Consider the following 9954-nt stretch of genomic DNA (forward strand, 5'->3'; position numbering starts at 1 on the left):
CTTGCTTCTGTGATAGGTTTCACCCCACTGAATACGAGCAAGCTCAGGAGAGACTGTCAATAATTGGAATTACGCAATAATATACTTAAAAGGTGTATTTATGCATTATGTATCCCGATGAAAATAACTGTAAATAGATTACATACCTACTTGCTTATTACTCGCGCTTCTCGATGCTTTCCTCAAAAAATAAAAAGAGAGAGGGAGACAGAGAGAGAAAATGTATTTCAAATATCAGCTCGGTGACGCCATGTTCGTCTTGTGATGTAAAGCAAGGATAGTTGATAGGTAATATCTCGTTGTACTATATATATATGTATGGCTACAGGTTTCTTTCCTTTCTCCCTGCAAACAACCAGAACAGAACTGAGTAACAAAGTGGTAAGAACACCTATGTAGTGCGCCAATTGAACACTCAGCCTTTCTTGGTTATTTTGTTAATCGTTAACCATTGTCTGTAATGCAGTAAATATCCTTGATTACTGATTTGTTATTACTACCATTGTTATTGTTATTCGTCACCTCCAAACAGATTTCCTATCATTCATTGCTGCCGATGCACGTAACGAATGGATCAGGGTGAATGGTATGTGGGATATTTTGTCACGGAGAATGTACACATTTATCTTGGCGTCTTGTTTTCAGGGTAGTATGAAAATCTCAGTAAGAGAAGACGACAACTGGATGTCGGTGATGCAGGCAATAATAACCAACTATTTCTGTCGACTTAACACCACGACGACAGACCTTATTCTAATACCTCGTGGGAGCAGGCATAATATTTTGCTTTTTGAATACCGAGCGATAACACACAAAGATAGTAGATAGAAGGATTCAGAGAAACAATCAGATTCATGGGTGTGGATCCAGTTCATCATTGGAAGACGAAACAAGAGGGAAACATTACGAAACCAATGAATACGCTGGTTAGTATACATTATTTGTCTAGATCTGAAGATGAAAAAGCGCAGATCTGCACATTCCCCGCATCTGCACTTTAGTTTCTGTCTTAATGGGCATAATTTTTAGTTTCTGCTCTTTTGAATTTTCAAATGAATTGATTATCATGCGGCACAGAATAATTAGTCAACTGTGTTTCTTATAGCTTCCATTGGCACCAACATTTTTCTACATCATTGTGCAATTCATGATACTTGTTTGATCACAAGACTGCACATAGATGCAATCGATTTTGAGGTGCAAAGTGTTTATTATCTTACTTTTCGTGACAGGTGGGCAAAGTTGATTTCCAAAGGCTTTTTATTCTACTTAAATAATCTTTTGTCACAAAGTAACAAGGTTTAAGTGTTTTATTCGTATATATTTTGTGAGAAACTGTATCGTGATGGAAGGTCATACAGCTCAATGTTTGATACAACTGGTAGGAGAAAACGCTGCATATTAACCAAACCCTGCACCTCCTCTCGATATCCACCTACGACACGAGTATGGGATTATCCTCGCATATGGCTAAAGAGCTGTTCCTAGCACAACTGAGAATTGGCAACATCGTCACAAACATTTGGCAACACTGTGGCAGTGCAATCACTTCCGCATATGGTATTGAATTGACACACTAAATTGACTTGATATTCACTTTCCATTTTAATGATTCGTGCTATGTAATCCTTACATATACTAAGTCACCGAGACAGAAAATTCAATTTTTTGGCTAAAGAATTGGTATTCTTCACATAATTGACAACTTTTATTATCTTTCACTATGCATTATGAGGCTGAGCGACCAATACCATGATGAGACTGACATGCTGACAGCAGCGTGTCTGTAGACTCGTGGTACAGCCCATGTCTCATGTCGCAACGGCTCAATGAGTCGTTAGTTCTAACCGTGGTAGGGGCTAGCATGTGCGAGCTTCTTTTCTGATTTATTTTTCGGAGCTACGAATTTCCAGAAAAAATTCTCTAACGAAATGTGAAGACAACCTTTACACATCAAATCCTCTGTGTAGCTCGACTCAGTAAGTTGTGTTAATGGTCATAGATCTCGGCTATCTGACTGCCAAGCTGCTTCACAATACAAGTGTGTCGAAAGAAATTCGAATCGACCGTCAACGATACGAATTTCAATGTTGTTCTTCACTTAAGACTCACATGCCAGGGTGATAAGTATGAAGGAAATGAACCTCTTAATTACTATAGGGCCTCTAGGCTAAATTTCTGCAGTAGCAATTAGGAACTCTTTGCAAACATTTGCTAACAGCGGCTCTAGCAACTTATATTTTCTCTGGGTAGCTTCGAATATGGGCAATTTTGTCACCTTAAATCCAATTGAATATTTTAAATATCACTTTTGAACAGTGTTCACTTCTCCATTAATTTATGTATGTACCTCATTACAAGTAATTTGCCTGAGTAGCTATAGAGCAGTTTCTGAAAGGTATTGGCACAATGTTTTGCATCCATTTACCATAGGGAATCAAAGAAAGAAACCAAACACTTCACATTGCATTTACTCTCTGTGCCTTGACTAACACTTATGAATTCATGACAAAAATAAATTATTTGGAGAATCTCCTGTGAAAGGAAAAAGAACAGGATGTGATGCTTTAATTGTAGTGCACTGGATCAGAAACAACGAAATTAATTCTGTGTCACCTTGATGTATTGCATACTAGTGTAATAAAATACACATCAAATAAAAGCGGTTTTGTGCCTCCGTTGCTATCGAGTGTGAAACACAAATCGTAGACAGATTTTATGGGTCACCACTCAACAACATTAAAGCATTTTACACTGTCGAGAGTGAGGAGTGGAGGAGACGTCGTTGGCAGAAGGCGAGGCAGCACAGTGCCTCAGCTCCCACCGGTAGGTAGTCAACGGGTCCCAGAGAACTCAGATGCATGCAGTGTTCAGTGGCAGATGGTCGGCCAAGAAATCTCTCGCTAAAATCTTGCTGAACCAAAGTGTTATTAGCAATGTGACAGAAAGCGAATATGTTGTATATTCGCTTGAACTACACTCATAGCTTCAGCACCGAGAGGAAAAGGGGCTATAAAAATTTTGTCGACGTGTGCTATCGGTTGCAAGACGACGTATTAGCTAGTCTGGCGTTTTACCTCAAGACTACAGTCGTAGTCAAGAGTGATGTACTCAGACTTCAGTCAAGACTTCCTCCGGGAAGTACCGCAGTCTACAATGTTGCCAGATCGAGCATATTACCGGACATAGAGTTCTGAGGGGAGCACGACTGTATTGTCCACCTTACATGAAAGACTCGGCGGTCAATTTTTTTGTCTAAGACTGTATCTACAAGACATATCGCCCACTGAAGATCCAGAATAATTAAAAAAACAAGATTAGTTTATGAGAGCAACGTTAACTATAGTGTTCAAAGTATTCATAGTATTGTATACGTGTATGTAAACGCTTTCCAACGCCCACTCAATGGAGACAAGGATACACAGTCTAGCTTCAGTATTATAAATATGCCTCTGTTTATGGATGAACTCAGTTTGATAATCATTTTGAATATTTTGCAGTATTGTACGAATTGGCGTTAAACTCGTTTTCAACCAATGATTCCCACAGCTACAGGAACACTACTTGTGATACCTCTTAGACAAAATACTTATGCAGTGCTATCAGACGAAATGATCGACCTGACACAAACTGTGGGAAGTTTGTTTTACAACCTTCGTACCTAGATAAGGAGCTTTTTCTATTTGAGATATCTGTGAACGTTGCTGCATACAAACTAAATTACTTCAGCTACGACAATGTTTAAAGAAATCGTCTTAACGGCGCTAAATCGTGGTTTGTGAATCGTTTACCGGCCGTACTCTGCAGCATTTTGCTGGTTGGAAGGTAAAAAGTTTACTGACAAATTTCACGTAAGGAAAAGGGGGACGAAATGTCTCCCACTGGAAGGTCATGTTGTTTTATTTAAATTATTGCAAAATCAGGTAAAACGAACAGTGAGTTGGTCAGTATAAGCACATTACTGTCGTCAGTATGATGTTGCACTGCCCAGCGCCTGTAATGATAAAGGGTTCGTTTAGATCAGGTATATTGTATACAGAAGTGGAAGAGAGAGTACCACTAAATTCTGCAATCCGTATGCATTGCATACACACAGAAATTACTGTTACAGTGGACCTATGGAGCCCAATGAGTGAATTGCGTATTTTCCAGTGAGAAAGAGCACTGGCAAACAGTCTTTGCTATGTTAGGTTACTTAAACTGGTGTCACTCTGAGCTAGAATTTATGGTCACCGACTAAGTGTAAGGTCAATGAGTCGGATATGGGTTTTGTAACTGTGAAGCGAAAATTAAATTTGAATTAATATTGCGAAAATTTTGAATTTGGATGGCTTAGAATGGAAATCTTTCTGTTTATTGCGAAGGAAAACAATTGTTTTTCTAAAACATTCTCTGTCATACACAACTTGAAACACGTCACGTCTATCAAATCATATGGAAGAACTAGCAGCGACGTATATCGGATGGCAGTAAGATCCCTTGGCTTTTGGTTTGGCAGTATTCGACAGCCATTTCTAGGCGCAAGTAAATGAAGAAAGGCAGCGCGTTTTTGTTATCAAGTAACGTCTTCATCAATTGCTTTAGTTTTAATGTAACCTACGAGTAATTGCTGATGTTTGACATTAACATGAAAAGGATTCCGTAGACAGGGAAAGAACCAGTTCTCGGCCAACTACTTCTATAATGACCAAAAGGCATTAAATGATCTTCAAGCACACGTGTTCCGGCAGCGGTATGAAGAAAATGATAGTAATAAGGACGGTAATAATGGAATTATCCGATAATTTCACACTTAACAATTGATTTTCCGAACTAAGAAATTTGCTGACTTAGTGAAAATTTCAAAAATGACTTCACATCGAGGATATGATTCCTAGAAGAGTCTTTACATCCTGCTGAAATGAGAATAGCATAATCTCGGCGTCAGAAGCTTGCTTCTGCTTAACCGTTTAATACACTCGCATTTTTTCCACCGTGACTAATTTTGTAAGCTAAGCACATCATCCGTTACAGTACACTCCTGGGGCTGGGAAATATGGCCACAATGGTCTGGTGGAACGAACTATCACAGGTGCAATGCATGGACTCAGGCATTTACTTTTAAGAGGCACAAACAGATTTAGTTTACCTCTGGTAACCTCAACAGAAAGACGTAATAATCCAGAATCCACATTTAACATCATGTTCCTTCATTACCAACTGGGCAGAGCCGGTTTACGTTGGTAAATGACATAGGCGGAAGTCATGGTAAACAGAAATACTGTCGCCAGTAAACTTACTTACATCAGAAAATTTTATTTTATTTGATGAACCGAACCCATTTAAAGGAACAGGGCCCCTATTTTACTTGTACTTGATTGAACTAGAGATGTTGAAAAATTTGGTGCTAGATTCGTATTTGTAACTTCTCTATGAGGATCTGAATATCTTGGAACAGTATAGTTGAATAATTTCGTTTCTTTTCCCAAGACTGCAATCTTCTCTAGGTCTCCTCCATGGGTCTGAATCCTGACCCAGTACAAAAATATTCATAATTTCATTTCAAGCCCTATCATGTGCACACCGGCCTGCTAGTGAAAATTAACGTGCAATTTTATGTCTGTTCATGTGTTGCCAACGATCGCAATACGTGTGGTTATTTTTGGTCACACGCGATATTCATACTTCAGCTATATTAGTGGATGATAAAAAGGACGGTAGGTGTGCGGTTCGATTGTCGCTCAGGTATAAAAATTTGTATCCTTATTTTAGATTCAAACACCCAGCAGATAGTAAGAAAACCCGATACGTAACATTTGATTTTCCTTAGTTAACAATCCGATTATGTGTTGGGTTTGTATCTTCATCACAGAATTTCACATCATGCACTTCAGCTTTAAATGCATGCACACTTTGTTACTTCTGAATGGAGGTATATCAGACATCTTTCGTGGTCAGGTAACAGGTATGAAAGGTTCTTGGTAGGAGTCCCTGCTTGTTACAAAAACTGTCGTCTTTTATTTTCAAGTTTAGATTTGGTTACTGATATTGGCGAAAATTTCGGTAATTCATGAGGCTTCATGGGTAGTCAGCAATATGATTAGATTAGATTAATACTTGTTCCATAGATCATGAATACGACATTTCGCAATGATATGGATTCAAAAAATGGTTCAAATGGCTCTGAGCACTATGGGACTTAACATCTATGGTCATCAGTCCCCTAGAACTTAGAACTACTTAAACTTAACCAACCTAAGGACATCACACAACACCTAGTCATCACGAGGCAGAGAAAATCCCTGACCCCGCTGGGAGTTGAACCTGGGATCCCAGGCGTGGGAAACGAGAACGCTACCGCACGACCACGACCTGCGGACCAATGATGTGGAATGTGTTATTTTAGTGAAAGATTTCTTTACATACCATGATTCAATTTCTTTACAACAATTTTTTACTCCTCTCTCTCATTCTTTTTTTATATTTATCTCTCTGTCTCTGTCTCTCTCTCTCTCTCAACTCACACACACACACACACACACACACATTCTTTTTTTACTTTTATTTGTTTCTTGTGCTCGACTATCGGACAGACATGAAAACGTCCGTGAATCAGTGTCTTAGTTTTGAGTTCACTTACGAAAGAAATACAAAAGCAACTATGTGAGTTACTGATTTATGATGCTTAGTTTGCAGTCAGTTCTGAGTATTATTAGTAACTATGGTCCAGTCCCTAAACCTAGTTACAGAAATGCGATCAGATGTATTAGGTATTACAGGCTGTGGCAGCCCCGTCTTTGAGATGCCAGCTATGGTCATTTCCCAGCCCGCTGTAGGATCACATCGGTTCGTCTTCTTCCTGCTGGTACTGTAACTGAGATATGGCAACAAGGCAAGGTATGTTTGGGAACTCTGTGATCGACGAGTTACCTCCTGGTGTGCACGGAACTAAGCCTCAAAGTTCACTTGATTTTACTTGTCATTTCCATTGAATAATCTGAGTTATTATCGCTTGAGGTGTAACAAAAGATTGTAAATTTACGGTTTTTAGCACAGGAAAGTCGCTGCACGTGGAAATCGCAACTAATCTTGTCATTTAAATAGCAAGTTATAAGTTTTAGTCACTATTGACCTTGTAAGAGGAAGCCAAGACATGTACCTCTTTGCTAGTTCTGTGGTAACGTGCTGAGCTGTGAAAAGGCGTCTGTTGTGGCTCGCGGTGCCAGTGTCGCTGACTGAAGCGTTTTCATCCCTTCTGTGAAAGAGCTACAAGCACTCATATCAAACATACATTACGAAATCGCAAGAAAATACTTACGGTTCATAGTGCAATAGTGAAAAACTTACAATGCTGCAGACTTTCGTCGTAAGATTCTCGTGGGTTGTTTTATTTCATTTCTTATAATACAGTTCACAATTTTCGTAAAGTTTATTTTAGTGTTGTTAAACCAATAGTTAACATGAGAGAGAAATTAATCAACAACGATCTATGTGAATTCTCTGATGTTATCTATAACAGTCTGACAATGCACATGCAGTTTATTGATTGCATGCATTTAGAACACTTGTTCTGAGTTAAAGCTGTCAAACAAAGTTTTGAAGAAGAATAAAATGCCACTACCACACGACAGCTATTGTAGAAAATACTTTTCTGGCGTATTTTGGTAAGATGCGCTCTCCCCATACATAGTACAAAAGTTTCAAGAGGCACCTGCTGCAGAGCCGTCTATTAAACGTGGAAAGAACAAAATGTCGCAGAAGTTAGCCCTTTTTCCACACGCGACTATTTTGAGTTGAAAAGTGAAGGGAATTGTGTTCAAAGTTCCATTAAATTGATAACTTCAGCAGACAGCAGAATTGCGTTTAAAAAAAAGGAGCACTGAATGTACTTGAATTCGCGACTTCTTATCTACGGTGCGCGACACTCACCACTATGCTAAGCTCACACGTAGCTACAGCACCTCCTGAAGTCAACAACAATTCCTACAGTACTTCCACATTCCACAGTGCTGTGCGATAATGCATGTGGCCGGATCTAGACTTCTGAGCGACAGACAGTTACAGCTTTTCTTTTGCACTGCGCGATGTTTTCAACCAACAGATAGTGCAATAGAGTTGCACAAGTGGAAAGTAACACTTCCTATTTAAATTCCTGCATCCTACACTGTTGGCAGTTCTGTGTAGGTGACAGTTTCGTGATTTTATTTCAGTGGTTACAGAATAGAGTCGAATGAATGCAGTGGGTAGCCGAGGCAGCTAGTTCATGGCGATTCAGTCAACCAAGTAAATGAATGTACTGAACATGATGCAAACCACTACAGGGCGCCTGTGTGTTAGATTTCTCATCCAGTGTGGCGCAATGGCGTTCGATTCCAACTTCTGCCGATGATGTTTGATAGGGAGAGACAGATTCTATTATTTTCTGGCTACGCCAAGTGAAGAAGGTGTAATGTGATCTGAAATTCGTATTAAACATGATATGTCTTCTCTGCCAAGTAGACGTTAGGTTGAACCACAATAAAGACAGGAGTGGCAACATGTAGAAACTCTATCATCAGTAACCTTTCATATACTAGTTATTTATTTCTAGTGACGAAACAAATGATATGTAGGGTCACAGGACACTCATTCCACCTTTTATTTCAGCTTCTGTATGCCGGTAAAATTGTTACTCTACTGGGAATGCAACTCAGACCGCCCTTAACGCGGAATTTGATCCCTTTGTGACAGTACAGCTCGACCACAATTTGTTCAAATCTGCAGATTCCTCAACATCTTCGCATATTGCACGTGAATGGGTTCGAATCCTGGCCCGGCACTAAAGTTTTCATTATGTATTATCAAGCCTTAGCATGAGAACAGCTATCTGCCGCTGGATAATAATTTTGATTTTTAATGTATTTTCATTCGTTGTCAACACTAACGATATCTGACGTTTTTGACTCCCAGTGAGACACAGAACTATTTGTGAGATCACTGTAAGTTCAAGGATGTTATTCCGAGCTGCTAGTGGAGAAAAATTCGGTAGTTGACGTCTCTTTGTGTGTAGTCAACAACGATATGTGTGGGGTTCGATTCCCAGTCAGCACTGAACTCTTCGCCGTATTATTCTAGTTCAAACATGCTCACATGTCGCTGCTGGTGTAACAAACCCATATTTAACGTTCGTTTTCTCTAGAATACAACAGCGACAGGCGCCGGGTTGGAGTCCTGATAAGGAAAAAATAATGTTTCGTCTCGTCATTTCAGTTAAAAAATCTAGCTACTGCCGAGAAAATCCGATATGTCACATTTGATTGTGCTTCGATATCAATCTGATTAGGTTCTGGGTTCAAAAATGGTTCAAATGGCTCTGAGCACTATGCGACTTAACTTCTGAGGTCATCAGTCGCCTAGAACGTAGAACTAATTAAACGCAACTAACCGAAGGACATCATACACATCCATGCCCGAGGCAGGATTCGAACCTGCGACCGTAGCGGTCGCTCGGCTCCAGACTGTAGCGCCTAGAACCGCACGGCCACTCCGGCCGGCGTTCTGGGTTCCATTCCCTGTCCAACACTTATGAATAAGCAATATTTAACATCTCTCGTAGTTCGTTAACAGGGACAATAAATGCTGGGTAGGAATTCGCGTCCGTTAAAAAATGATAATGTTCTGTAAAAAAATGTTCAAGTGTGTGTGAAATCTTATGGGAGTTAACTGCTAAGCTCATCAGTCCCTAAGCTTACACACTACTTAACCTAAATTATCCTAAGGACAGATACACATACCCATGCCCGAGGGAGGACTCGAACCTCCGCCGGGACCAGCCGCACAATACATGACTGCAGCGCCTGAGACCGCTCGGTTAATCCCTCGCGGCTAACGTTCTGTAATACAAAGTTGATATCCGCTAACTGGTACTGTCTAAAATCGATGTATATCACTCTCTGTATGCCTAGTCAGGAATGACTGTTAGTTTCCGTCAGTTAT

Source organism: Schistocerca serialis, chromosome 5 (assembly GCF_023864345.2).
Source record: "Schistocerca serialis cubense isolate TAMUIC-IGC-003099 chromosome 5, iqSchSeri2.2, whole genome shotgun sequence".
Lineage (NCBI taxonomy): Eukaryota > Metazoa > Arthropoda > Insecta > Orthoptera > Acrididae > Schistocerca > Schistocerca serialis.